Below are 26,762 nucleotides of genomic sequence, written 5' to 3'. Positions count from 1 at the left end.
GTCTCATACTGTATATAGGGGATGTCAGCATACTTAATTGTGCTCAATATTAAGTCATACAATTAATGTAAAAAAAATATTATAATTAATATATTAATATTGTGCCAAATTAATTTCACGTGAACTATCACATGATCTATCACAGGGGGTCATGTGACATGTCACGTGATACATCAGGTGTGTGTGGTGGGGGAGGCCCGCGCCTTCTAAACTGCCCGGGGCCCTTGCTACTCTTAATCCACCCCTGACCACAGTTCTCCATACAGTATTATGGGCACCACATAGTCCTCGATACAGTATTATTATGCACCACATAGTAGTCCTCCATACAGAATAATGGGCCCCATATAGTCCTCCGTACAGTATAATGGGCCCCACATAGTCCTCCATACAGTGTTATGGGCACTACATAGTCCTCCATATAGAATTATGGGCACCACAGGTGACGACTCCCTCACCCATGATTGTTTTCATCTGTATTGGCATCCAGGATGCCAAAACAGTTGAAAGTATTACGCGGGGGGGATGAGGGGGCCACAACTCATGAGCCCCACAGCGTGCCAATTCCCCGACGGCTAGTGGACCCCCCATTTGTCCAGGGCTCCGGCACTTGCCCGGGTGCACCGGGTGGTGACGTCAGCCCTGATATACACACGTGGTCAAAATTGTTAGTACCCCTCATTTAATGAAAGAAAAACCCACAATGGTCACAGAAATAGCTTAAATCTGACAAAAGTAATAATTTTAAAATCTTTGAAAATGAACAAATGAAAGTCAGATATTGCTTTTCAACCCTGCTTCCACAGAATTTTTTAAAAAATTTAACTCATGAAATAGACCTGGACAGAAATGATGGTACTCTTAACTTAATATTTTGTTGAACAGCCTTTTGAGGCAATCACTGCAATCAAACGATTCCTGTAACTGTCAATGAGACTTCTGCACCTCTCAATAGGTATTTTGGCCCACTCCTCATGAGCAAACTGCTCCAGTTGTCTAGTATTTAAAGGTTGCCTTTTCCAGACAGCATGTTTCAGCTCTTTCAAAAGATGCTCAATAGGATTTAGGTCAGGGCTCATAGAAGGCCACTTCAGAATAATCCAATGTTTTCCTCTTAGCCATTCTTGGGTGTTTTTAGCTGTGTGTTTTGAGTCATTATCCTGTTGTAAGACCCATGACCTGCGACTGAGACCAAGCTTTCTGACACTGGGCAGCACATTTCTCTAGAATCCCATGATAGTCTTGAGATTTCATTGTACCCTGCACAGATTCAAGACACCCTGTGCCAGATGCAGCAAAGCAGCCCAATAACATAACAGAGCCTCCTCCATGTTTCACAGTATGGACAGTGTTCTTTTCTTGATATCGTTCATTTTTCCATCTGTGAACATAGAACATTTTTGACTCATCTGTCCATAGGACATTTTCCCAGAAGCTTTGTGGCTTGTCAACATGTAGTTTGGCAAATTCCAGTCTGTTTTTTTTATGTTTTTTGTTCAACAATGGTGTTCTCCTTGGTCGTCTCCCATGCTGTCCACTTTGGATCAAACAACGACGGAAGGTGCGATCTGACACTGATGTTCCTTCAGCTTGAAGTTCACCTTTAATCTATTTAGAAGTTATCCTGGGCTCTTTTTTTACCATTCATATTATCCGTCTCTTTGATTTGTCATCAATTTTCCTCCTGCGGCCACGTCTAGGAAAGTTGTCTACAGTCCCATGGATCTTAAATTTCTGAATAATATGTGCAACTGTAGTCACAGGAACATCAAGCTGCTTGGAGATGGTCTTATAACCTTTACCTTTAACCTGCTTGTCTATCATTTTCTTTCTAATCTCCTGAGACAACTTTTTCCTTTGCTTCCTCTGGTCCATGTTGAGTGTGGTACACACCATGTCACCAAACAGAACGGTGAGTATCTGTAGCCTATACAGTGGGGAAAAAAAGTATTTAGTCAGCCACCAATTGTGCAAGTTCTCCCACTTAAAAAGATGAGAGAGGCCTGTAATTGACATCATAAGTAGACCTCAACTATGAGAGACAAAATTAGAAAACAAATCCTGAAAATCACAATGTCTGATTTGGGAAGAAATTTTTGACAAATTTTGTGGAAAAAAAAAGTATTTGGTCAATTACAAACAAGCAAGATTTCTGGCTCTCACAGACCTGTAACTTCTTTTTTTAAGAGGCTCCTCTGTCCTCCACTCATTACCTGTAGTACTGGCACCTGTTTAAACTTGTTATCAGTATAAAAGACACCTGTCCGCAACCTCAAACAGTCGAACTCCAAACTCCACTATGGTGAAGACCAAAGAGCCGTCGAAGGACACCAGAAACAAAATTGTAGCCCTGCACCAGGCTGGGAAGACTGAATCTGCAATAGGCAAGCAGCTTGGTGTGAAGAAATTAACTGAGCGCAATAATTAGAAAATGGAAGACATCCCTCGATCTGGGGGTCTACACAAGATCTCAGGTCGTGGGGTCAAAATGATCTCAACAACAGTGAGCAAAAATCCCAGAACCACACGGGAGGACATAGTGAATGGCCTGCCGAGAGATGGGACCAACGTTATACAGGCTACCATCAGTAACACACTACGCCAATAGGGACTCAGATCCTGCAGTGCCAGACGTGTCCCCCTGCTTAAGCCATTACATATCTGGGCCCGTCTGAAGTTTGCTAGAGAGAATTTGGATGATCCAGAAGAGTATTGGTAGAATGTCATATGGTCAGATGAAACCAATGGTCTATTAATACATTGTGCACTTTAACTCCCCTGATGAACCTGGAGGAGAAACGCGTTGGGAGACGCACGCTGTGTTACTGTAGAATTTACCACTGATTAGTGTTAGTTGTGGACTGCGCTTGTTAGGGCGGGAGCTTGGGGTTGAGGGATAGATACCCCTGTAGAGCATAACAGGCTTCCTCCTCCCGCTCTATCCCACGGTGACCCCTATGGATTAGATATATCCTACTGCTGAATGCCTAGACTACTCATCCATATGTGGGACCACTGGGTGAGATTGTTCCTTTTTTCTGTCTAATTTATTAACTGTTATCAATAAGCGGTCATTTCAATACGATTGTTGCTTGCTGGTTGCTAGTTCAGGTGTGACCTGGTGGCTATTTACCTTCTTGTCCATTTTTGATGGATATGTGTGTTTTTTTATAATAGGATTGGTTTTAATCTACATATTAAAAGTTCAATTTTAGGTTCTCTTTACTGCTTGCTTTTAGTGTTAAGCTACACACATGTCAGAAAATTAAGAAAGGACAGACTTAGTAACAAGAGCACCTTGGAGGAAATGCAATACACTGCAAAAAAGAAAGTGAGTGAATAAATAAATATATGTAGAATATAAGACAGATGTGGTAGATACTCGCTACGAAGTCTAACCTTTCCTAATTTTCTGTCATGTGACTGTGCTATCACATGACTGTGTGTGTAGCCTGACTCTTTGTCATATTCCCGATATTTGGATCACGTGATCTTATCCAGCCATATGACTGACTGTTACATGATCTGTTTCCCAGCACTACGTCGCTTGTCTGATCTGTAAGTGGGTGGCTCCTTCTTATCTGATCATGTGACCGCACTGTCACATGATCGGATTTGAGCACTACATAGTTGAATGTCACCAGCCTAACCAGGACATGGGTGGAGATTTTCTCGGCAACCCGCACACTGGTACGGGATGCAATAAGTAGTACCATATTTTTATTGGACGAACTAAGCAGCTAATCAAGACTTAACCACCTTTGGGACAAAGCATTTCAAATTAAATTTGCGTCGGGAGTGGTGGGTCCCTGGCTCTCTCCCCTACAAGCATAGTTTTCAGAGTATAAGATGCACTTTTCCCCCCCAAATTTGGGAGGGAAATTGGGATGCATCTTATAGTCTGAATGTAACTTACCGAGGGGTGTGGCGGCAGTGAAGCGGGGTCACAGAAGACAGGAGCAGGATCACCGCTGTAGGAAGCAGGTGACGGCAGGAGTGGGGCAATGCTGAGGGCCCTGGGCTAGGAGAAGGTGGTGTCACGGTGGTGCGAGGTAGGAGCAGAGTCCCCACTGCACACATTGGCCTCACGGTGGGCTACAGCAAAATGGCGTTGATTTTTTTTTGTGCTCAGGTATCCCCACCGTTTTTAGTCTTACTGTATGTTGCCCCATTATTCATATGGATTTTACACTATTTATTACACTGATAAAATCATATATTTTTCTTATCTGGCTTGTGTTTTTTTTCTATTGGTGATATGGATGCATTTTACGCTTTCAGGCCTAGTAACACTGATTGTAGTTTTAGGTGTGTCTTTCTATTTTTAAATCTGATTAATGGTTTGCACTTTGCGGTGAACCCTCTGTATTTGCTCTTATGAAGTCTTCTCTTTAAGGGAAAACTTAGATATTGAAACACTTCCTGAAGAGTATTCTTCACTTGTGTGGATGTTGTGAATGGGTTTTTCCTTCACCATGGAAAGGATTCTGCAACCATCCACCACTGTTGTCTTAGGTGGACATCCAGGTATTTTGAGTTCCCAAGCTCACCAGTGTCCTCTTTTTTTGCAGAATGCATATGTTACGGGTCCGGATGGTGGAACCACTGTGCCGTGGTACAAGGAGGGACCAGAGGGGCGTAACTAAGTGCCTATCCGGACCGACCCTGGCTACACAGCGGCTTAGTCAACTCCGTGAACTAAGGAGGGACCGGGAAGGTGAACCAGGTGCCACTCTGGGACTGACCTCATGTGAGAGCAGGCGACTCCCATGGGGCTGATAGCCGATGTGGATTGGCACAACAGATGGGCAGAAAGATGTGCACGGCTGGTAGGCAGACAGACGGAGCTGACTTGACGGACAGGCTCGGCTGGCAGGCTGATTGGCAGGCACGGCAGATAGGCAGGCTGGTGGGCACGGTAGATAGGCAGGCTGGCGGGCACGGCAGATAGGCAGGCTGGTGGGCACGGCAGATAGGCAGGCTGGCGGGCACGGCAGATAGGCAGGCTGGCGGACAGCACTGGGACCTGAGGGCTGGAGAGAGTGTTAACACACAAGCTACAACATTGCACAGGCACCTCCATTTTGGAGGAGGTGCCTAAAATAGCAGCTGTACTCTGGCTATTGGCCAGGGACATATTAGGACGGCGCGCGCGGCTCCTTTAAAAAGCAGGTAGCGCGCATGTGCCGTAAGCACAGTGCCCAGGGATCTGCACGCGGTGCAAGAACCCTAGGCACACATAGACAGGGGAGCGGAGGATGCCGGAGCAGAGCCGCGGCGGTAAGGGGTCGGCGTCTCTGCCAGGCAGGAGGCAGAGATGCCGAAGCTACAATATAAAACTGTTGATTCGGCCACTCCTAACATTTCTGTTATCTCTCTGATGGATTTCTTTTTTTTTCAGCCTAATGAAGGTCTGGTTTACTTCTATTGAGAGCTCCTTTGACTGCATGTTGTGAGTTCACAGCAACAGTTTTCAAATGCAAACGCCACATCTGGAATCAGCTCCAGATCTTTTATTTGCTTAATTGATGATGGATTACTGAGGGAATAGCCCATGCAGCCCATTAAAGAGCTTTTGAGATTAGTGACCAAATTACCTTTGGTTCCTTGAAAAGAGGCAGCTACATATCAAAGAGCTGCAGTTTCTAAACCCTTACTCCAATTAGGATGTGAATACCCTCAAGTAAAGCTGAGAATTGGCACTTTAAGCCCATATTGATTATATAATTGTATCTTGAATATGTTTTGGCAAAAACTTCTGTTTGGACAAGCGGCAGGGCTCGGAATGGAAGCAGCAATATTTGAATTTTGGAACACAAATTTGGCTGAAAGAGATTGCGGGCGACATGTCGCATTTGCAGGATACCTAATGTGTTTAGCCATTTGTGCATTTAATGCTGCTCAAACATGTCAAGCTCTATTACACCATATATTTGATGTTGTATATCTACCTATTGGAGCCACATGATTAATTTAGTGGTCACTCCATACATTATTTAGGTCCAGGTTCTCCAACCTTTTGTCATCTGTGGTGTGCCTTGTTTTTATTTTGTGCATTTTTGTCTTGTATATGTTCTCAATAAAGTCTTGGCAATTTTTAACTCGGGCCATGTAGTTGATTGTTGCTTTAGGTATATTGGTGTTGTAGGATACCTAAGGTGCCTAAACAGCAGAAACCCTCCACAACTTACCCCATTTTGGAAACTATACATACAGAGGGAAGTAGGGAAGGGATGTCAGCTCACCACATTGAAGATTGCCAGCAGGTATGGAGCTGTCCTAGCCTTGGACGTGAAGACAAATGCAAAAAGAAAAAAAGGGTTCTCCAGCGATGACAGACAGTTAAAAGTACATCTTTATTGCAGAAATATTAAAATCTGTGTTCACCGGTTCACAAGGAATTTCCAAAGATACAAAAACCTACGCTATTCAGCGAGATGCCTTAATCATTAATACCATGATTGAGGCATCTCGCTGAAACGCGTAGGTTTTTATATCTTTGGATATTCCTTGTGAACCGGTGAATACAAATTTTAAATATTTCTACAATAAATATGGATTTTTAACTGTCTGTCATCGCTGGAGAACCCCTTTTTTTCTTTTTGCATTTTGGATTACTACACCCCTCAAGGACTTTTTTTTATCCAGGGGTATTGGGAGCATTTTGAACCCACAGGATTGGGGTCGTCATATTGAAAATGTAGTCATATCGTCATCATTTGTAGCTTTTGAAAAAACCCTAACCCTAAGGCTACAGTCATTCTATCAGTATTTGGTCAGTATTTCACATCAGTATTTGTAAGCCAAAAGCAGGTGAGGAACAATCAGATAAAGGTATAATAGAAACAAGTCACCAATTCTGCATTTATCACCCACTCATGGTTTTGGCTTACAAATACTGATATGAGGGGCGAGGCCGGGATGCTGATGGAGCAGGCAGCAGAAGCCCGAGCTCCAGTGCTTCATCTTGAAAAGCGATGGACCTACAGAACATACAGCTCAACCTACAGAAGAGAGACAGCTTTCAGACCACTGCCAAAAGACTCAGGAATACCTCCTGAACATTTTGTTACCTCATGTGTCCAGGTACAGGAGGAGGGAAGCACTTTGCAGAGGGTGTAAATCTGTTAGAGCTTGGAAAACGAACATTTACCCTGAGGTAAAGATTGCACATAAAAATAAAGTGTTATCTGTTATGATCTGCTACAAGAACTAAGGAAAGATAGGAAAACTGTCCCTACAATAGGACTAAGCTGATTCCCTACGATGCAGCGGGCAACCTGTTCCTTGTGAACAGACCCGCCTTCGTCCTCAGCTAGTCTGAACGCAGACCTATAGATATAAGGGAGGGGTCCCTAAAAGTACTAAGGACTGGGACAAAATTGGACACCTCCTAGCAGAAGTTGTAGTGGAGCAAAAAGACAAACAGACAAAAATACTTAGAGGTCCAAGGACAAAGCAAACTATAGAGATAGGTACAAAGCACCTGGCTAGATTAAGAGTCAAAGTAACACTGAAGTCCAGCAAAGCCAGAAGGGCGGAACTGGAATAAATAGGCAGCAGGTCACGTGACCACAAAATAGAAAAAAAACTAACAGGAGGGTTCTAACAGTACCCCCTCTTCTATGAGGATCCTCCGGATCCTCCAGGCCTATCAGGAAACCTCCTGTGAAACGCTCTGATAAGTCTAGGAGCAGAGACATCATCTGCCCTTACCCAGGAGTTATCCTCAGGACCGAAACCTTTCCAAGCGACGAGATACTGCAATCTCCCTTTATGCCTTCTGGAATTCAGGATACGAGAAATTTCATATTCACCGTCTTCCACCACCGGAGGAACTGTGACAGTGGCATCCCTATCCGATACATCAGCTTTTTTCAACAAGGAAACATGAAACACCGGATTAATCTTCCAGGAGGAGGGAACCTCCAACCTAACAGCAGACTGGTTAACCACCTGAAGCACCTTAAATGGTCCCACAAACTTCGGACCCAATTTCTTAGAAGGAATCCTCAACCGCAGATTCTTTGAGGACAACCAAACCATGTCACCAACCGTAAACAAAACCTCTTGACGTTTCGTGTTAAAATACTTCTTAGACTTTTTGTTAGCCTCTTGAAGGTTACAACGTACATCAGTCCAAGCTCTCTCCAAATCACTGGAAAAATTCTCCTCCTCCGGCACAGCCGACACCAATTTGGAGAACGATCCAAACGACGGATGTCTCCCAGTACAACAAAAAAACGGAGAACACCCAGCAGAAGAGGATGTATGGTTGTTAAGAGCAAATTCAGCAAGTGGCAGAAACTCAGACCACCCCTCTTGATTGTCAGCCACAAAACAATGCAAAAACTGTTCAACATCCTGGTTCTTTCTTTCTGTCTGTCCATTAGACTCAGGATGATACCCAGATGAAAATGACAAATGGACTCCCAACCTGTCACAAAAGGCACGCCAAAAACGAGCCACAAACTGAGGTCCCCTATCAGAAACAATGTCGGTGGGAACGCCATGGAGTCTGACAATTTCCTTGAAAAAAGCTTTAGCGAGTGTCTTAGCGCAGGGTAGTTTAATGAAAGGAACCAAGTGACACATCTTGCTAAAACGGTCCACGACCACCCAGAAGACAGTGAAACCCTCAGACACAGGAAGGTCAGTAATAAAATCCATTGCAAGATGCGTCCAAGGTGCACTAGGAACCTCCAGAGGGCAAAGCAACCCCGCAGCAGGAGCATGTAAAGCCTTTGATCTAGCACACACCGTACATTGACGCACCCATTTATTGATTTCCTTCTGCCACCCAGGCCACCAAAAAGTGCGACCTACCAGTCTCTTAGTCTCAGAAATTCCTGGATGACCTGCCAACCGAGACTCATGATACTCCACAAACAACTCTCTCCTAAAGGTTCTAGGTACAAACAACCTCCCATGGGGAGTGTTAGATGGGGCATCCTCCTGGGCTTTCAGAATCCCATCTTCCAAAACGGAGTCCAATGCTGCTATCACAACTCCTTCCTGTAAAATGCTCTCCTCCTCCTCGGTACAAACCATGGGAGAAAAGCTGCGAGATAAAGCATCAGCTTTAACATTCTTAGTACCCGGGATGTAAGTAACAGAAAAATTAAACCGCAAAAAAAAAGGGCCCACCTAGCCTGACGGGCATTCAAGCGCTTGGCAGCATCTAGATAGATCAGATTCTTATGATCAGTGAAAACCTGAATGGGAAATTTAGCACCTTCCAAGAAATTACGCCAATGTTCAAATGCGAGTTTGATAGCCAGCAATTCCCGATTACCAACACCGTAATTAAGTTCGGTTTCAGAAAATTTTTTCGAAAAAAAAGCACAGGGATGAACCCCATCCTTGTTCTCCTGAGACAAAACCGCACCGACCCCCACCAAAGAAGCATCAACCTCGACCAAAAAAGGCTTGGTCTCGTCAGGCTGCATAAGGATGGGGGCAGAACTGAACCTCTCCTTGAGATACACAAAAGCTTCAATGGCCTCAGTAGTCCACTGGACCGTTTTCGCACCTTTCCTGGTGAGATCGGTCAGCGGCTTAACAATTATAGAAAAATTCTTAATGAATTTTCTGTAATTGGCGAAACCCAAACATCTCTGTACAGATTTTAAACCAATAGGCCTAGGCCATTCCTGCACAGCCTGAACCTTCACCGGGTCCATCTCAAAGCCCTCGCTGGAGATAATGTAGCCCAAAAAACTAATTCTCTGCACAGTGAACATGCATTTCTCCAGCTTAGCAAAAAGTGAATTGTCACTTAATAACTGCAATACCTCATGTACGCTCTGCCAATGAGACTCCAGATCTGGTGAATAAATCAAAATGTCATCCAAATACACCACCACATTCTTACCAATCAAAGGTCTCAGGATGTCATTAATAAGGTTCTGAAAAAACGCTGGTGCATTGGTAAGACCAAAAGGCATAACCAGATTCTCAAAATGACCCACCGGAGTGTTAAAAGCAGTCTTCCATTCATCACCCTCCTTCATTCACAACAAATTGTATGCCCCCCGGAGATCAATTTTAGAGAACCACTTGGCCCCCACTAACTGGTTAAACAAGTCAGGAATTAACGGCAGTGGGTAGGAATTGCGTACGGTAATTTTATTAATTTTGCGAAAGTCCAGAAATGGACGTAAACCGCTGTCTTTTTTTTTACAAAAAAAAAATCCAACAGCCACAGGTGACTTAGAAGGTCTAATGTGACCAGCAGCCTAGCTCGTCTGTATGTATTCCTCCAAGGCTTTTCTTTCAGGGATAGTAAGATTAAATAAGCGACTCTTGGGAAGAGTAGCTCCAGGAACAAACTCAATGGTGCAATCATAGTCCCTATGAGGAGGTAGAATTTGCGACTCCTCCTCTGAAAAAAACTTCCAAAAATCCTGAATAGGTACAGGTAATTCCCCTCTTTCCACAGCAGCAATGCGACCGTTACAACATTTATCATAACACTTAGGACTCCAAGATTTAATCTCATTAGTAGACCAGTCCAGTAAAGGATTGTGCAGTTTTAACCAAGGCAAACCTAACACTACTGGAGAATTTAAATTATTTAATACCACTAAATCCAAATTCTCTTGGTGAATACCATTAATAGTGAGGGGAAATTCAAAAACCTTGTGAGTAACACATTTCAAAGGAGTGTTATCAACAGCAACCACAGAAATAGGAGATGACAAAGGTTTAGGTTCCAATTTAAGTTTTTCCAAAAATCCCTTATCAATCACATTCAGTGTATAACCACAATCCACAAATACTCGAAATTCAATCAACTCCTCCTGCAATGAGGTACTCCCTGAAAGAAATACTCCCTTAGTGTTTAAACAATCAATACGGCCGTAACTGACCTTTTTTTTTTCTTTGTTTAACAGAAGCTCACAGTTCTTAACAAAATGGTCAGATTTACCACAATAAAAACACAATCCCTTGGAAAACCTGCGGTCTTTTTCCTGAGAGCGGCGTGACATCGCCCCAATCTCCATCGGTTCTCTGTCGTCCGAGCAGACCCTCTGATGACTAGCAGCTGCCATAGCAGGAGTTTTCTCCTCATTAACCCTGGCACGCAGTCTCCTGTCCACCCGTATAGCTAATTGCATGGCTTCTTGTAAGTTTCCAGGTGTAGGGAAAGCAATCAGCAGATCCTTAACCCTTTCACTTAGACCAGCAAGAAACAAACATTTTAACGCCGAATCATTCCATCTCACTTCAGAAGACCACCTTCTGAAGTGTGTACAATAATTTTCAACATCACCTGACCCCTGCTTTAAACATCTCAGTTGTGTCTCAGCAGAAGAGACTCGATCAGGATCGTCATACAACAACCCCATAGCAGAAAAAAAATCTTCCACTGATCTAAAACACGGATCATTAGGTTGGAGAGAAAAGGCCCATCCCTGTGGTTCCTTGCGCAAAAGTGACATGATAAACCCAATGCACTGTGATTCATTCCCAGAGGACCTGGGTCTCAAACAAAAATATAATAAACAAGCATTTTTAAAGGAAAAAAAATCTTGTTTACCATAAAAAAAATCAGGCAGTCCTACCTTCGGTTCAACAAAATGCGCTCCAGGACGGCTACTCATGTGTTGCTGGAGCTCGGCCACCTCAAGAGACAATCCCTGTAGGCGTTGAGCCAATTCCTGAACAGACACCATGCTGATCTCCGGATCTCGTTCCTTAGGATTTTTTTTTTTTATTTTGGGCTGGACTTACTGTTATGATCTGCTACAAGAACTAAGGAAAGATAGGAAAACTGTCCCTACAATAGGACTAAGCTGATTCCCTACGATGCAGCGGGCAACCTGTTCCTTGTGAACAGACCCGCCTTCGTCCTCAGCTAGTCTGAACGCAGACCTATAGATATAAGGGAGGGGTCCCTAAAAGTACTAAGGACTGGGACAAAATTGGACACCTCCTAGCAGAAGTTGTAGCGGAGCAAAAAGACAAACAGACAAAAATACTTAGAGGTCCAAGGACAAAGCAAACTATAGAGATAGGTACAAAGCACCTGGCTAGATTAAGAGTCAAAGTAACACTGAAGTCCAGCAAAGCCAGAAGGGCGGAACTGGAATAAATAGGCAGCAGGTCACGTGACCACAAAATAGAAAAAAACTAACAGGAGGGTTCTAACATTATCTTTATGAGGGGAATATAGTCAGATTTTATTCCTTAAAACCCACAGTATTATCTCTGTGAAGAAAACACCAAAAGTGTCTATTTTCGCTGTGCCATATCACGGCAAGAGACCTGACACTTTATTCAGGTGAAATCTCCCAAGCAGTCAAAGGCAAAGACCTCCGGACTTCAACAACGCGTCAAAGGCAAAGACCTCCCGACTTCAACAACGCGTCAAAGGCAAAGACCTCCCGACTTCAACAACGCATCAAAGGCAAAGACCTCCCGACTTCAACAACGCATCAAAGGCAAAGACCTCCCGACTTCAACAACGCATCAAAGGCAAAGACCTCCCGACTTCAACAACGCGTCAAAGGCAAAGACCTCCCGACTTCAACAACGCGTCAAAGGCAAAGACCTCCCGACTTCAACAACGCGTCAAAGGCAAAGACATCCCGACTTCAACAACGCATCAAAGGCAAAGACCTCCCGACTTCAACAACGCGTCAAAGGCAAAGACCTCCCGACTTCAACAACGCGTCAAAGGCAAAGACCTCCCGACTTCAACAACGCGTCAAAGGCAAAGACCTCCCGACTTCAACAACGCATCAAAGGCAAAGACCTCCCGACTTCAACAACGCGTCAAAGGCAAAGACCTCCCGACTTCAACAACGCGACAGGATTCTACAGGTTGCTGATAAAGGAGGAGAGAGACATTTCTTTACAAGGAATATTTTCTGATCCACCTTCATAAATCCACAATACTTCAGAGTGTTTACTCTGTAGGTAAATTGTCTCTTCAGAGAGGAAGAGGACTAGAACTCTAGTGCCACCTACAGGAAGTAGCAATCCTAAAATTCAATAGTGACCCTTTAATGAGCCTTATCACATGACTTAGTATAAAAGCCAATACCAGAAACTCAATTTGCAGACACTGTGTATCGGGGTACTGCCCCTCGTCGACAGTACTGTTTAATTTCTTGGAAAAACACACAACACCGTATCCCTTTCCCTTTCCATTGTTATAAACAAGGTGTAGAGCTTTCCTAAAGGATCTGGGTCACTAAAAGGAGGTAAGAAAAACAAGAGAATACCAGTATTAATACCAATGTTACAAAGATTCTATATATTATTCACCTGACTATCTGATTTGAAGCGTTGATTCAATAACTGAGGATATTAAGGTCCTAATTTCTGGTATGCTTGTCATAATACAGACTTAGAAAGGCAGAGAGCTTGCTCTATAAATACTAAAACTTTATCTTTTACTTTCTGTCCCTTCATTTAATATTCAGCTATATAACTTATAGCAAGTGTGCTTTAACAGCAAATCAATATCTTTTGTTGAATTCTCCTGGTCTCATTTCCAATCCATCGTATGTACCTTGCAAAGCACTAGCGCAGTATACAAGCAAATTTAAAAGTATGTATTTACAAATCCCTAAGTAAGTCTTCTATATAAGCTTACAGTTTACAGTAAATATGGAGAAAAACCAACCTAGAACCAAGGCTGGGATACCATCCTCCAGCAAACTCCCAATACCAGATTGTAAGGCAAGACAGCAAAGAGAAAAATATTCTAATGCAACAACTAATAATCCAGAGGATTTTACCAAAGGTACAAGTCCTACTAAATCTAAACCCTTAAGTTTAAAAGACGACAAGACAGAAGATACAAAACCAAAAAGCCTTACTTCTTATAACTCAATAGTTAAAGAAGGTACCTTTAATAAAGAGTTCAAATTTGGATCCAATACGGACCTCTCTCTGAACATATCACTCGCAAAAAATACCAGCTCATCTAATCAGCTAAGATTCTTTCCACAAGAAAGAGAACAGTTATCATCTGAGGATATGGATACTTCCATCAAAACAAAACGCAAAAAACCTGGCAAATGGGGCTTCAGGAATACAACTCCTCTTCCTGAATCGGAAGATGATCAAGACACTGATGACCCTTCTCTGACTAAAAGCCCATTTAAGAACAAACCAAGATTGGAAGAAGATGCTTCTAAGGACCCAAACATCGACGTCGAACCCAAGATATTTACCAGAATAGAAGACTTTCAAACATCTGAACGAAATGCCTCTGAGAATTTTATGAGAGCTCTTGCCAAAGCACTGAATGACAACATGGAACTGGGATTTGAAAGACAGGCCCGACTGTTTGAATCTAGCCTAAAAATAATTAACCAGAAAATAGAAGTAAATGATAAAAAAATTGACTTGGTGGAAAAAAAGACTGAAGTACTTACCAAAGAAAACCAAGAAATTAAGACAGAAATTCTTTACCTCCATACAAAATTAGCTGATCTGGAAGATCGAAGTAGGAGGAATAACATCAAATTGAGGGGGGTCCTCGAAAATATAATTCAAAATAAATTAGAGGACTACGCAAGAAAATTATTCAAGACCACTATCCCCTCTCTAACAGAACTAGAGATGACAATTTACAGGATACATAGTCTTCCCTGTCCTACCTCATTCTCAGCAGATGTTTCGAGAGACACTATCCTCTGTCTGCATTTCTACAATACTAAAGAAAAATGTATACATTTTCTAAAAAAGAAAACACAGCTTCCAGTCACCTATAATCAGATTAAAATATTTGCAGACTTATCAAAAAATACCATATCAGTGAGATCTTTCCATGCAGTAATTAATACTCTACGCCAAATGGGTATTACATACAGATGGGAATATCCAACTAAACTGTTGGTCACATACAATGGTAAAACTATTCCTATCCTCAGTCCCCAGGAAGGATTCAACTTTATTTCTTCTATTTAAAAAGGAATAGATCAGGACACTAAACGTTAAAAATGAACCTGGAACTTTCATTTAAGGGGTTGTCCACTACTTTAGATTACCCCTCAATGTATCCCTCCGGGGCCTATAAGCCTTTTTGTAAATACCTTCCGTTGCAGCTAATGCCTGTGAGCGGCGCTATCACTGACCGCTCACAGGCATCACGTGACCCCCGGCTGCAGCCGGCTCTGACATCCGCTGATGTCACGACAAGTGCTGGCAGCAGCTGGAGGTCTTTTTCTTCCTGGTTCCAGGTGGATGCCAGGCTGTGGGCTGGGTTTCCCCCCCGCATCACACCCGGCATTCACTGCACGCTCTGCCTCTCGCCATTCATTGGGAAAGCCACCGATACCGCCGCTCACAGGCATTATCTGCAAGGGAAGGTATTTACAAAAAGGCTTAGGGGCGCTGGGGGAATATATTGGGGGATTAACCTAAAGTAGTGCACAACTTCTTTAAAGCTCCCTTTTGAATGAAGAACTGACCTGTGGAAAATTTGTGACAATACTTCACAAATCTGGAAGTGAACTTTATAAGATCTGGTTCTTATAAAAGTCTCAGTGACACATATCTCCCCTCCAATATTCTGCCAATGACTCTGTCACAAGAGATAAAGAACTATTTTAGGGAAAACACATCAAATAATGTGTCCTTTTACAACTTGGAATGAGCATAAGGCGGTTTTAAGAGGACAGTGCGCTCTCCTGCTGGCTTGTTACTACTGATCAGAGCCGGCAAGAGAGCGCACTGTCATTATGCACATCGTTCAAGGACTAGCCCAGTCCCTGAAATGAGCATCACTGCTGACACTTCATTTCAGGGAGGGGCAGGGGCTGAGGCAGTGACTGCAGTCTCTGCCCCCTGATGATGCTTCGTTTGAGTATCCCAGCATGCACTGAGTTTCTCAAAGGAAGCGTCATAAAAAAGGAAGTAGGGGAAAAAAAGCACTTTGTTTAAGAATCCCCAGTGCATGCTGGGATACTCAAAGCATCATCAGGGAGGCAGAGAACAGGTGTTCCCATATATTTAATGTTTTCATACTATAGCATTACATAGTGCAGCTTTATTTGTTAGGTATGTATGGAGATGGCTACTCTTAGTATGCACCTGTTCAGACATGTATTCTGTTTGGAAGTGACAGTCGGTCTTTTTATATTTGTATACATATGCTCTCTGACTGAGCATTCCACCCATCAGCATATTGCGGTTTTAATTATAGCACGATCTTACCTACCCATATAAATGTAGGCTATCAGCCCATTAGAGGAATCACATTAGGATAGGTTCCCAGCAAAAGGAGATTGACTCGCCCCCTGGGCCTGCGCTGGGAATCCGGAACCGGGCCTGTTGTAGGATGCTGGGGGTTGTAGTCTCCGCGTGGTGGTGACCCGGTCCGTGGCTCAGGGTGGTCAAACCAGTGGCAGTCTATTGGTATTGTAATTGTCCGACTATGCCACCCGTGGATTGCGGTCAGTGGGGACCGCCGCTGCACTGCAGACCGCTGAGGCTGATGTTATATGCGCAGCCAAGAATGGGATGACTCCCCACGGGAGAAGTATTGCCTCAGGGCAGCTAGAGTGAATGATGGTAGTGATGGTGGGAGCGTCCCAGTACTAATGGTGCTGGTGCGGCGATGAAACACAGACGTGTGGTTGCAGTTCAGGGTCTTTACTGATGTTATAAGGCAGACCCTCCCGGGAGTACTGGCTAGTATAAGGGGCCTGGTCAGTCTGTGAGCAAGCAGGATCTCTCCTGGCCAGGCGGAGTTGTAGGCCTCCCCGTCTATCTGCACTCTTCCTGGCTACCTTGCTGTAAGCGGTTACAAGTAGCCCACGTCCCTGAGTATACCGTGTGGTGCTCACCCGTATGGCTGGTGACTTGGGGCCTTCTGTTAGCCTCCGCTCCTGGATGGCGGCGCTGGTCCCTTCTTTGTGACTGAGCCTCCGGGCTTCTATGGCCAGAGGACCTGGAATCCCCTGCCGGCTGGTTTCTGTTGCTGGGTGTATATCAGTCCCCACAGCCTCGGACTCCGGTGTCCGGTTACTAAGTTGCTCTGCCAGGGCGAGCTATATCTCTGCTTCCAGCCCCTGGTCTTCTGCTCCTGCTCCTACAGAGCTCCTAGTTCTTGCTTTCCCTGTGTCTGCTGTCCTCCAGACCAGACTGCGTCTCTGTCTGGGACTTCACTCACTAATCCCGCCCCAGACCCAGTTTATAAGGGCAGATTCCTCCCCTCCCAGGTCTGGGTGGGCCGTGTTGCATGCTTAGGGCTCCTGACCAGAGAAACCTCCCACTTGCTCTCAGACATAATATTTCTATTACTGTGGCAACCAGACCCCTGGGGTGCCACATTCCCCCCTAGTAAATTTTAGTACTCCGGGACTAAACACATTTTTAAAGAAACATAAATACAAGGTATAACAATAACAAGACAACATATTTACAAGAAACTTTAGTCTGTAGAGGTCACGGCGTGTCTGTAACCGGGTGTCCATATCACCCAAGGTGAAGTTTGTGTAACTGGAGGGTGTCCATGTCACCCAAGGTGAAGCTTTAAGCGAAGTAGGGGACCTGTCCAAAGCAAACCCCTTGCGTTGGCCTTGGGCATGGCTGCAAGGCTGGAGCTAGCTACTTTGGGCCGCAAGTAGGCCACGCCAGACAGGTTTTCTCTTCCGCGGCCGTCTTCACAAGAGGCACCAAGGTGCAACTATCTACAAAACTGTTCCGGTTATCCAGCGTCCATAACTTGTTAGTCCAAATAAATCTGCAGGGTAACTGAGAAACATAATTAGTAACAGGCAACAACAAAAAACATAAACAGTTAACAGATAAATTCACAGTGCATTAGTTATATTCTCCAGCGAGCGGGCATCTGACCTCTAGTGACTCTAGTGGATCTACGCAACTCACTAACTGGTCCTGCACTACAGGGTGTAGGAGGTGTTATGGGTAAGCTGGGCAGCTGTCTGCGCACTCTTTGGCTCACTAGGGGCACGGCAGGCTCACTACTAGCAGAGGGTTGATTCTCCTGGACTGCTGGTGTGGACTCTTCTGCCTCCTGGGCCGGCTGCTCTTCCAGCTCTACCTGGTCTTCTGTAGGCACTTGAGGGGCTGGCTGGAGAAAGGTGAGGACGGGCACCACGATAGCGTTGTTTACTTGTGTCCAGGACCAGGGAAAGTCTCCGAGTACGGTGCTGATCATTTCCTCCTTTTCCTCTACGGGTTGAGGGTCTTCCTGATCTTCATCCGTGCTTTGCAACTTCTCGGGGCACTTTTTCAGGTGGTCTCTGGAGACAGTGGCTGTGGTCTCTCCTCCATCCTTGCTGATGATGTACACTTTTGGATTATTGTGGCTTGAGGGCAGTAAAGTGTACGGGTCCTTTTCCCACTGGTCGTCCAACTTATGGAGCCGCCTTTTTCTTTTTAAGACCTGCTCTCCAGGTACCAGGGGAACAGCAGGAGCATGTTGGTTATAAGTCCTCTCCTGCCTTTCTCTTGATTGACAGAGACTTTGCTCAACGCTCTCCTGTACTTTCCGGTACTGTTGCTGCCGTTCTGTATCCCAGTCTGCTTCTGGCGAGGTGTCCTCGGGTGTCAGGACTCCCATATCCAGGTCAATAGGCAGCTTACCAGGTCTTGCTCTCATTAGGTAAGCCGGGGTACAGTTGGTGGAACCTACGGGGATGTGGTTATACAGGTCCACCAGATCGGGCAGTTTCTCAGGCCACAGACTGCGTTCTTCCAGGGTCAATGTTTTTAGCAGATCTATCACCACCTGGTTCATCTTCTCGCAGAGTCCATTGGTTTGAGGGTGATAGGGCGTTGTTCTTATCTTCTTGCAGCCATACAGGTTGCAGAACTCCTGGAAGACCTCCGCTTCGAAGGCTGGTCCTTGGTCTGTCAACACCTGGTCCGGGTACACGTGTGGACGGCAGAAGTGCTGCTGGAAGGCTCTAGCTGCTGTTTGAGCCGTTAAGTCCTTGACCGGGACCACCACCAGGAACCGGGAGTAATGATCTACGATTGTGAGGGCGTAGACATACCCAGATCTGCTTGGAGCCAGTTTCACATGGTCCAGGGCTACCTGTTCCAGTGGCTGTCTGGTGATGATGGGCTGCAGGGGAGTCTTCTGGCTGGCACGATCCTTTCTTCTTAGGTTGCACGGGCCACAGTCTCTGCACCACCTCTCGATGGCTCCTCTCATGCCCACCCAGTAGAACCGTTCACGCAACAAGAACTCCAGCTTCTTCCACCCAAAATGTCCTGCTCCGTTGTGGTATGCCTCCAGAACCATAGCCGCGTCTCGTCTTGGGACCACTACCTGCCAGGTCAACTCATGTGTTCGAGAGTTAACCATTCTCCGGCACAGCTTCTCCCTGTAGAGGAACAGCCTACTTTTCTCCTTCCACAGTTGCTTGGTCTCCTCCGGAACGTCTGGGTCAAGACTGGCATCGGCCTGGGTCAGCATTTCCTTCACCAAACGGACTGCGGGATCACTGTCTTGCGTCTCCGCCCAGTTGTAGTGGGGCAAGGGATTGAACGTCACGGAGCGCCTGTCCTTCACACGGTGGGAATACAGGGTAATCCCATGACGGTGGAACGCAGGGAGCTCGACTTCTTCCAGATCTTCTGGATCTTCCCCTACGTCCGGTAAGTTCGGCATTCTAGACAGGGCATCCGCGTTGGCATTTGAGCGTCCCGCCCGGTATTTGATGGTGAATTCAAAGTTAGGGCCATCCATCTCTGTTCCAGGGCACCGAGCCTTGCAGTGTCCAGGTGTGTCAACGGGTTGTTATCCGTGTACACGGTGAATTTGGAGGAGGCAAGGTAATGCTTGAAACGTTCGGTCACTGCCCACACTACTGCCAGGAACTCCAGCTTGAATGAGCTATAATTCTCAGGGTTCCTCTCCGTGGGCCGTAGCTTTCGGCTGGCATAAGCGATTACCCGTTCTTTCCCCTGCTGGATCTGGGACAGTACGGCTCCTAGCCCGATGTTGCTTGCGTCCGTGTGGAGGATAAAGGGCTGGCTGTAGTCTGGATATGCCAGGATTTCACCCCCCGTGAGGGCCATCTTCAGCTGGCAGGACTCCTCTTCCAGCTTTTCCCACCTGAAGGGCGGCTTCTGGTTTTTGGCTTTCCGAGATTGACCTATCAGGAGGTCCTGCATAGGGGCTGCCATTTTGGTGAAACCGGGAATGAATCTTCGGTAGTAGCCTACCAACCCGAGGAACTGCCGCACTTCCTTTGTGCTGGAGGGTCTTGGCCAGTCTTTAATCACGGTGATCTTATCGGGGTCGGGAGCCACTCCGTCAGCACTCACCACGTGTCCCAGGTATAGCACCTTTGGTTTCAGGAGGTGACACTTGGAGGGTTTCACCTTTAGGCCGTAGTTTGCCAGAGCTTCAAACACTTCGGCCAGGTGTTTCAGGTGGTCCTCGTAGGTCTTGGAATAAACAATGACATCGTCCAGGTATAACAGGACCATCTCGAAATTCCGGTGTCCCAGACAGCATTCCATCAACCGTTGGAAGGTTCCTGGTGCGTTGCAGAGCCCGAACGGCATACAGTTAAATTCGCTGAGACCCATCGGGGTGGTGAATGCGGTCTTCTCCCGGTCCGCCTCTGCTACAGGAACCTGCCAGTACCCGCTAGTGAGATCCAAAGTAGAGAAGAAGTTAGCAGATTTTAATGCAGCTAAGGACTCTTCTATCCTTGGTAAAGGGTAAGCATCTTTGTGTGTGATACGGTTGACCTTCCTGTAGTCTACACACATTCTCATGGTGTTGTCTTTCTTTTTCACTAAGACTAGTGGAGCTGCCCAGGGGCTACAGCTGTCCCTGATTACCCCAGCCTCCTTCATGTCTCTTAGCATCCCCTTGGCGTGTTGATAGTGTGCATGGGGTACGGGTCGGTATCTCTCCTTTATGGGAGGATGGTCTCCCGTGGGGATGTGATGTTCTACCCCCTTTACTCGCCCGAAGAAGTCTAGCGGGTGTTTACTAAACACTCTCTCGTACTCTTGAACCACCCGATAGACTCCCTGTTTTTGGTGTGAGGGAGTGGAGTCAGTACCCAAATGCAGTTGCTGACGCCAGTCCTCCAGTGGTTTCTTAGAGACGTTACCTTCCTCTGGTTGAGATGGAGGCAAGGGTTCCACGGCCTGTACCGAGTTCTGGTTGATGGTGAACAATTTGGCTAGTGTGGCATACCGGGGCAGGTATACTTCTCTCTCCCCGATATTTATGATGCGAACGGGCACCCTCCCATGGCGTACATCGACCACCCCCCGTGCTGTCAAAATGGTGGGCCTACTGTCCGAGGAGACTGGTTCTACCATTGCTTGGTAGTCTCTACCTCTTAGACCAATAGCTGCCCGGCACCAAATCATCATTTCACTTTTCGGGGGCATGGCAATAGGGAACGGGTCACACATTCTAACGCTACCTATCTCACCACCAGATAGTTCCACCTGTTGCCGCTTCATCAGTGCCCGGATCTCTTTTTGGAGCACACGCTGCTGGCCGGAACTGGCGTTCTTGGCAACCTGCTGTAAAATGAGAATCACCTCTGCAAGACAATTTTCAATCACATTAGTTCCCAAGGTTATTCTAGGGTGACTCTCATGACGGTCTATGTCCACTATAATCAGTCCTTGTGCCGCCAGTTCGACTTTACCGATCTTAATGGTCACTTCCTTAAATCCTATCTGTGGTACGGGCTGACCATTGCTGGCGATAATGCTCAGGTCGTCATCTGGGTAGCGGGTTATGTCCGAGTCATTCCAGTACCGCTTAAAGAGCACGTACGGGATGGTGGTGACCTGTGACCCGGTGTCTAGTAGGGCACTCATAGGAATGCCATCCAGTACCACAGGCAAGATTGGACATCCCCCTAAGTATTTATCACGCCAGTTTGATGGGCCTGATGATCTTATGCCTGGGGGTTGGCCCTCTACCCCAGGTTGTGCCTGTTTAAATGACAGTACCTTGCCATATGTCTGGGTTGATTGCAGCGGCGGCAGATGGGTCGTCCGTCCTCGTTGTATCTGTCGCTGGGTCTTCCTCTGGCCGGTGGGGTCCTCCTCAGTCGGCGCCACGGGACGTCCTCCGGTCCGGATGCCAGCTGGATCTTTCCTGGAGATGAGACCTGTAAAGACTGCACAGTTCTGGTTAGCGCGGCAACGCTCTTAGTCAGCTCTTGGACCTTATGGTGCAGGTCAGTAGCCGGGTCACTGTTTAAAGCCTGCGCATCAGCTCCCACAGGCCCTGCAGACAAGGGCGCCGTCTCCTGGTGGTAAGTGATAGCAGGGCGCCTGTGGGTCACAGCGCCACCTGGTGCCGGTTCTCGGAGCACCCGGATGGCTCTGTCCTTGAACTGTGCAAAGTCCAGGTCAGGGTCCTGTAAGGCCATTGCCCGCAACTGGGTTCGGTGGGCATTGCACAGTAGACCCTCAATAAATTGTTCGGTCAACAGCTTGTCTTCATTTCCCACGCTGTCAGGGTCTGCCTGCTTAATGGCTCTCAGGGCCTCTTGTAGGTTTAGAGCATAGTCTCGTATACTTTCATGTGCCCGCTGTTTGCACCCGTAAAATCTGAGCTTTATTTCGGCTGAGGTTCGGGTGTCAAATGTGTCTTTCAGCCGGGCTAGTATTTCTCTGACAGTCCTCTTCTTCCCAGGTGACCAGAACTTTACCTCCCTTTGGGCTGCCCCGATTAACTGGGCCACCAGGATGCTCACTTTTTGTTCTTCTGTGAGGGGGTATACCTGGAAGAGGCTATCCAGTCTTTCCCTAAAGTCACTTAGAGTATGTGACTCCCCTGAGTACTGGGGTAGCCAGGTTGCCCCCGGGATATAGGGCATGGTGAATGGCATGAAAGCTGCAGCGGTTGCGCTGGCGGTGGCAGTGGAGCTCCCCTCGGTATCCGGCATCCTCCTCCCCCCTAGTGGACCGTGGCTTACCTTCGATGTTCTTCCTCCGTAGGCCGCGGCTCCGCAGTCAATCGTCGGGGTAGAGGACCTGGCGTCGCGCTCCGATGACGTCAGCGTCGCTCTTCCTCCCTTCCAGGACCTTGCGCAGCGTCAGTGCGAGGGGCGGAGCTTCTGGTCTCGCGCGCTTTCAGCGTCCACGCCCCTCTTCTTCCTGCTCGGCGTCCTGAAGATGGCGTCCGATGGCGGGAAGCAGCTGCGGATGGCGGGAAGACGGCAGAAGACGGCGGGAAACGGTCCAAGATGGCGTCTGATGGCGGGAATCGGCTCTGGATGGCGGGAAACGACTCCGGATGGCGGGAAACTTCACCACAGGTAAGTATAAAAGTCTTTTTCAGGCACGCAGTACCCGGTGGTTGTGGGCACAAAATCCTGCCGACTACGCCAATGTTGACTCGCCCCCTGGGCCTGCGCTGGGAACCCGGAACCGGGCCTGTTGTAGGATGCTGGGGGTTGTAGTCTATGCGTGGCGGTGACCCGGTCCGTGGCTCAGGGTGGTCAAACCAGTGGCAGTCTATTGGTATTGTAATTGTCCGACTACGCCACCCGTGGATTGCGGTCAGTGGGGACCGCCGCTGCGCTGCAGACTGCTGAGGCTGATGTTATATGCGCAGCCAAGAATGGGATGACTCCCCACGGGAGAAGTATTGCCTCAGGGCAGCTAGAGTGAATGATGGTAGTGATGGTGGGAGCGTCCCAGTACTAATGGTGCTGGTGCGGCGATGAAACACAGAGACGTGTGGTTGCAGTTCAGGGTCTTTACTGATGTTATAAGGCAGACCCTCCCGGGAGTACTGGCTAGTATAAGGGGCCTGGTCAGTCTGTGAGCAAGCAGGATCTCCCCTGGCCAGGCTGAGTTGTAGGCCTCCCCGTCTATCTGCACTCTTCCTGGCTACCTTGCTGTAAGTGGTTACAAGTAGCCCACGTCCCTGAGTATACCGTGTGGTGCTCACCCGTATGGCTGGTGACTTGGGGCCTTCTGTTAGCCTCCGCTCCTGGATGGCGGCGCTGGTCCCTTCTTTGTGACTGAGCCTCCGGGCTTCTATGGCCAGAGGACCTGGAATCCCCTGCCGGCTGGTTTCTGCTGCTGGGTGTATATCAGTCCCCACAGCCTCGGACTCCGGTTACGAAGTTGCTCTGCCAGGGCGAGCTATATCTCTGCTTCCAGCCCCTGGTCTTCTGCTCCTACAGAGCTCCTAGGTCTTCCTTTCCCTGTGTCTGCTGTCCTCCAGACCAGACTGCGTCTCTGTCTGGGACTTCACTCACTAATCCCGCCCCAGACCCAGTTTATAAGGGCAGATTCCTCCCTTCCCAGGTCTGGGTGGGCCGTGTTGCATGCTTAGGGCTCCTGACCAGAGAAACCTCCCACTTGCTCTCAGGCATAATATTTCTATTAATGTGGCAACCAGACCCCTGGGGTGCCACAAGATCACCTTGTCGCTGGTTGCTGGGCATGCACAAATTACCCAAATTATATGCTAAGTATCTTTGTTTTTTTCTATTTTCTAGAGCAGTAATGCAATTCATATTTCATGTTAGCATGCTATAGCATTACACAGTATAACTTATCTGCTACCTATATTTGGAGATGGCTACTCTTAGTAAGCTCCTGTTCACACCTGTTCTCTGTTTGGAAGTGATGGTCAGTCTTTGATAGTTGTATTCATAAATTCCCTAGTAAAGTTAGTCGTAACGTTTCGTAACTTTCCCTGCTGGACAAAGTTCTAAAACAAAAGGATGAAAGTTAAGACAAAAAGTGTCTCGGACACGTAGGGGTTAAGCAGGGCCGACTGCCGGCTCCTCAGCTTCCTCTTTCCTGACATGACGGAGCGGTGTATTGGACTTCATACACCTGAGGATCAGGTGCTGCGCATGCGCTCTCCTCCTGCACGGCTTTCCACTGCTGAGCTAGGAAGTGTTTGTTAAGACGCAGCTTATCCTTACTGGCCGCAGTGACCGCTCTGCTCCAGCCGTTCACCTGCCCATTTCTCTGCCCGGCACTGTGTGTGAACGCTGATTAGAAAGTCTCAGTGACCCTCTCAGTTGCCAGCAGCCGTGTGGGCGTGGCTGTATTTTACGTCACGTGGGGCGTGCCTTGGAGAGGCCGCCTGCTGCGCGCTCCAGGGGTGACAGGTCGTGAGTGTGTGGGAACGCGGAGAGGACGGCGCCGCCCCGGGACAGGGTGACCGGAGCCGGGATTCACTGGAGGCTCAGCGGGCAGCGACGGACGCAGTAAGTGTGAGAGGCTCCGGGGAGCGCGGCTGCTGAGCTGGCCGGGCCTGTGCGTTGATGTGGAAGATAGAGGGAGGGGAGAGCCTGGGACACTGGAGGAGGCTGCGGAGAGCCTGGGACACTGGAGGAGGCTGCGGAGAGCCTGGGACACTGGAGGAGGCTGCGGAGAGCCTGGGACACTGGAGGAGGCTGCGGGCGCAGGACAGCGCTGAGGACAGCTGAGGGCGGCGTGTGACAGCGGGGCGGGCACGGACCGGGACCAGGTGTGCACTGATGGCACCGACAGGAAGACCACTGCTCCCAGCCTGACACCTACTGCAACTCCGGGAACTTCTGCCCGTCCCACTGATGGTGGCAGTGCTGGCGACTAGCAGGGGCCGTGCTGGCGATTAGCGACTGTGCCGGCCATTAGTTGCGGTGCTGGTGATTAGTAGGGGCCATCCTGGCGATTAGTGACTGTGCCGGCCATTAGTTGCTGTGCTGGCGATCAGTGACTGTGCCGGCCATCAGTTGCTGTGCTTGCGAATAGCAGAGGCTGTCCTGGCGATTGGTGGCGGCGATTAGTGACTGTGTCGGTGACTAGCAGCGACTGTGCTGGCCATTAGTTGCGGTGCTGGTGATTAGTAGGGGCCGTGCTGGCGATTAGTGACTGTGCCGGCCATCAGTTGCTGTGCTGGCGATTGGTGGCGGCAATTAGTGACTGTGTCGGCGACTAGCAGTGTCAGTGCTGGCGATTACTGACTGTGCCGGCCATTAGTTGCGGTGCTGGCGATTACTGACTCTGCCGGCCATTAGTTGCTGTGCTGGCGATTAGTGACTGTGTCGGCAATTACTGACTGTGCCGGCCATCAGTTGCTGTGCTGGTGATTAGTGACTGTGCCGGCGACTAGCAGGGGCCGTGCTGGCGATTACTGACTGTGCCGGCCATTAGTTGCTGTGCTGGCGATTAGTGACTGTGTCGGCAATTACTGACTGTGTCGGCCATCAGTTGCTGTGCTGGCAATTACTGACTGTGCCGGCGACTAGTAGGGGCCATCCTGGCGATTACTGACTGTGCCGGCGGCCAGCAGAGGCCATGCCAGTGATTATTGACTGTGCTGGCGATTAGCAGCGTTGGTGCCAGCAGTTATTGCTGTTTGGTTACTCTCAGCCACAGATGGATCAGACTCTCTCATTTGCTTAGTTCGCCGTTCTGTCATTGTGCCCCTCACCTGTGATCCTAGGAAATACATCTTACTATAGACCCATTCTATGACTCATGTATCCAGGTCACCTTCCTGATTAAACATGGAAGCTTGGATCAGCAAACCTTGCATGTGTATTTATGGAGTGCAATGGTGATCGGCGCCCGGGTCAGTAACACCACAGTGGTTCTTCTATGATGTAGGCACTAGAATGTCAGGCTATGGCTGACATCTGCTATCCTGGGGCCCTGATGTTACTGTGCTGGGAGCCTGGAATCAGATCATTCATGATGTGTCTTCCTTTACAACTTTCTTCATCCAGTACCTGTCATCTTAATCTTGCTCCCCAGGTTACCTATATCCCCCCACCCCCCAGATCGGTCTACCACAGCATACAGTAGCATTCACATCGCTA

The 26,762-nt window shown here is 47.6% G+C and overlaps 1 protein-coding gene and 1 long non-coding RNA gene across 5 annotated transcripts in view; one reads left to right on the top strand and one right to left on the bottom strand.

Moving 5' to 3' along the window:
* Window positions 1–4,911: 4,911 nt before the first annotated feature.
* LOC141161523 (uncharacterized) lies at window positions 4,912–25,022 on the bottom strand. 2 transcript variants are annotated; one of them, XR_012250638.1, is made up of 3 exons: window positions 24,551–25,022; window positions 16,181–17,718; window positions 4,912–5,033 (listed from the first exon to the last, which is right to left on the bottom strand). It is a non-coding gene; the product is annotated as an uncharacterized lncRNA (long non-coding RNA). The 2 variants fall into 2 exon arrangements; XR_012250637.1 differs by having other exon boundaries at window positions 24,876–25,022.
* Window positions 24,897–26,762, top strand: part of NBEAL1 (neurobeachin like 1) — a 177,723-nt gene continuing 175,857 nt past the window's right edge. For 2 of the 3 annotated variants that reach the window (XM_073646438.1, XM_073646437.1), the window contains exon 1: window positions 24,897–25,163. The gene's annotated coding sequence lies outside the window, so the exon portion shown is untranslated. The remainder of the gene's footprint in view (window positions 25,164–26,762) is intronic. The other variant, XM_073646439.1, reaches the window with a different exon arrangement.

This window comes from Phyllobates terribilis, unplaced genomic scaffold, assembly GCF_046119375.1.
Source record: "Phyllobates terribilis strain yellow unplaced genomic scaffold, ASM4611937v1 Scaffold_9__5_contigs__length_417890890, whole genome shotgun sequence".
NCBI lineage: Eukaryota > Metazoa > Chordata > Amphibia > Anura > Dendrobatidae > Phyllobates > Phyllobates terribilis.
This window is presented reverse-complemented; position numbering and strand designations above follow the sequence as displayed.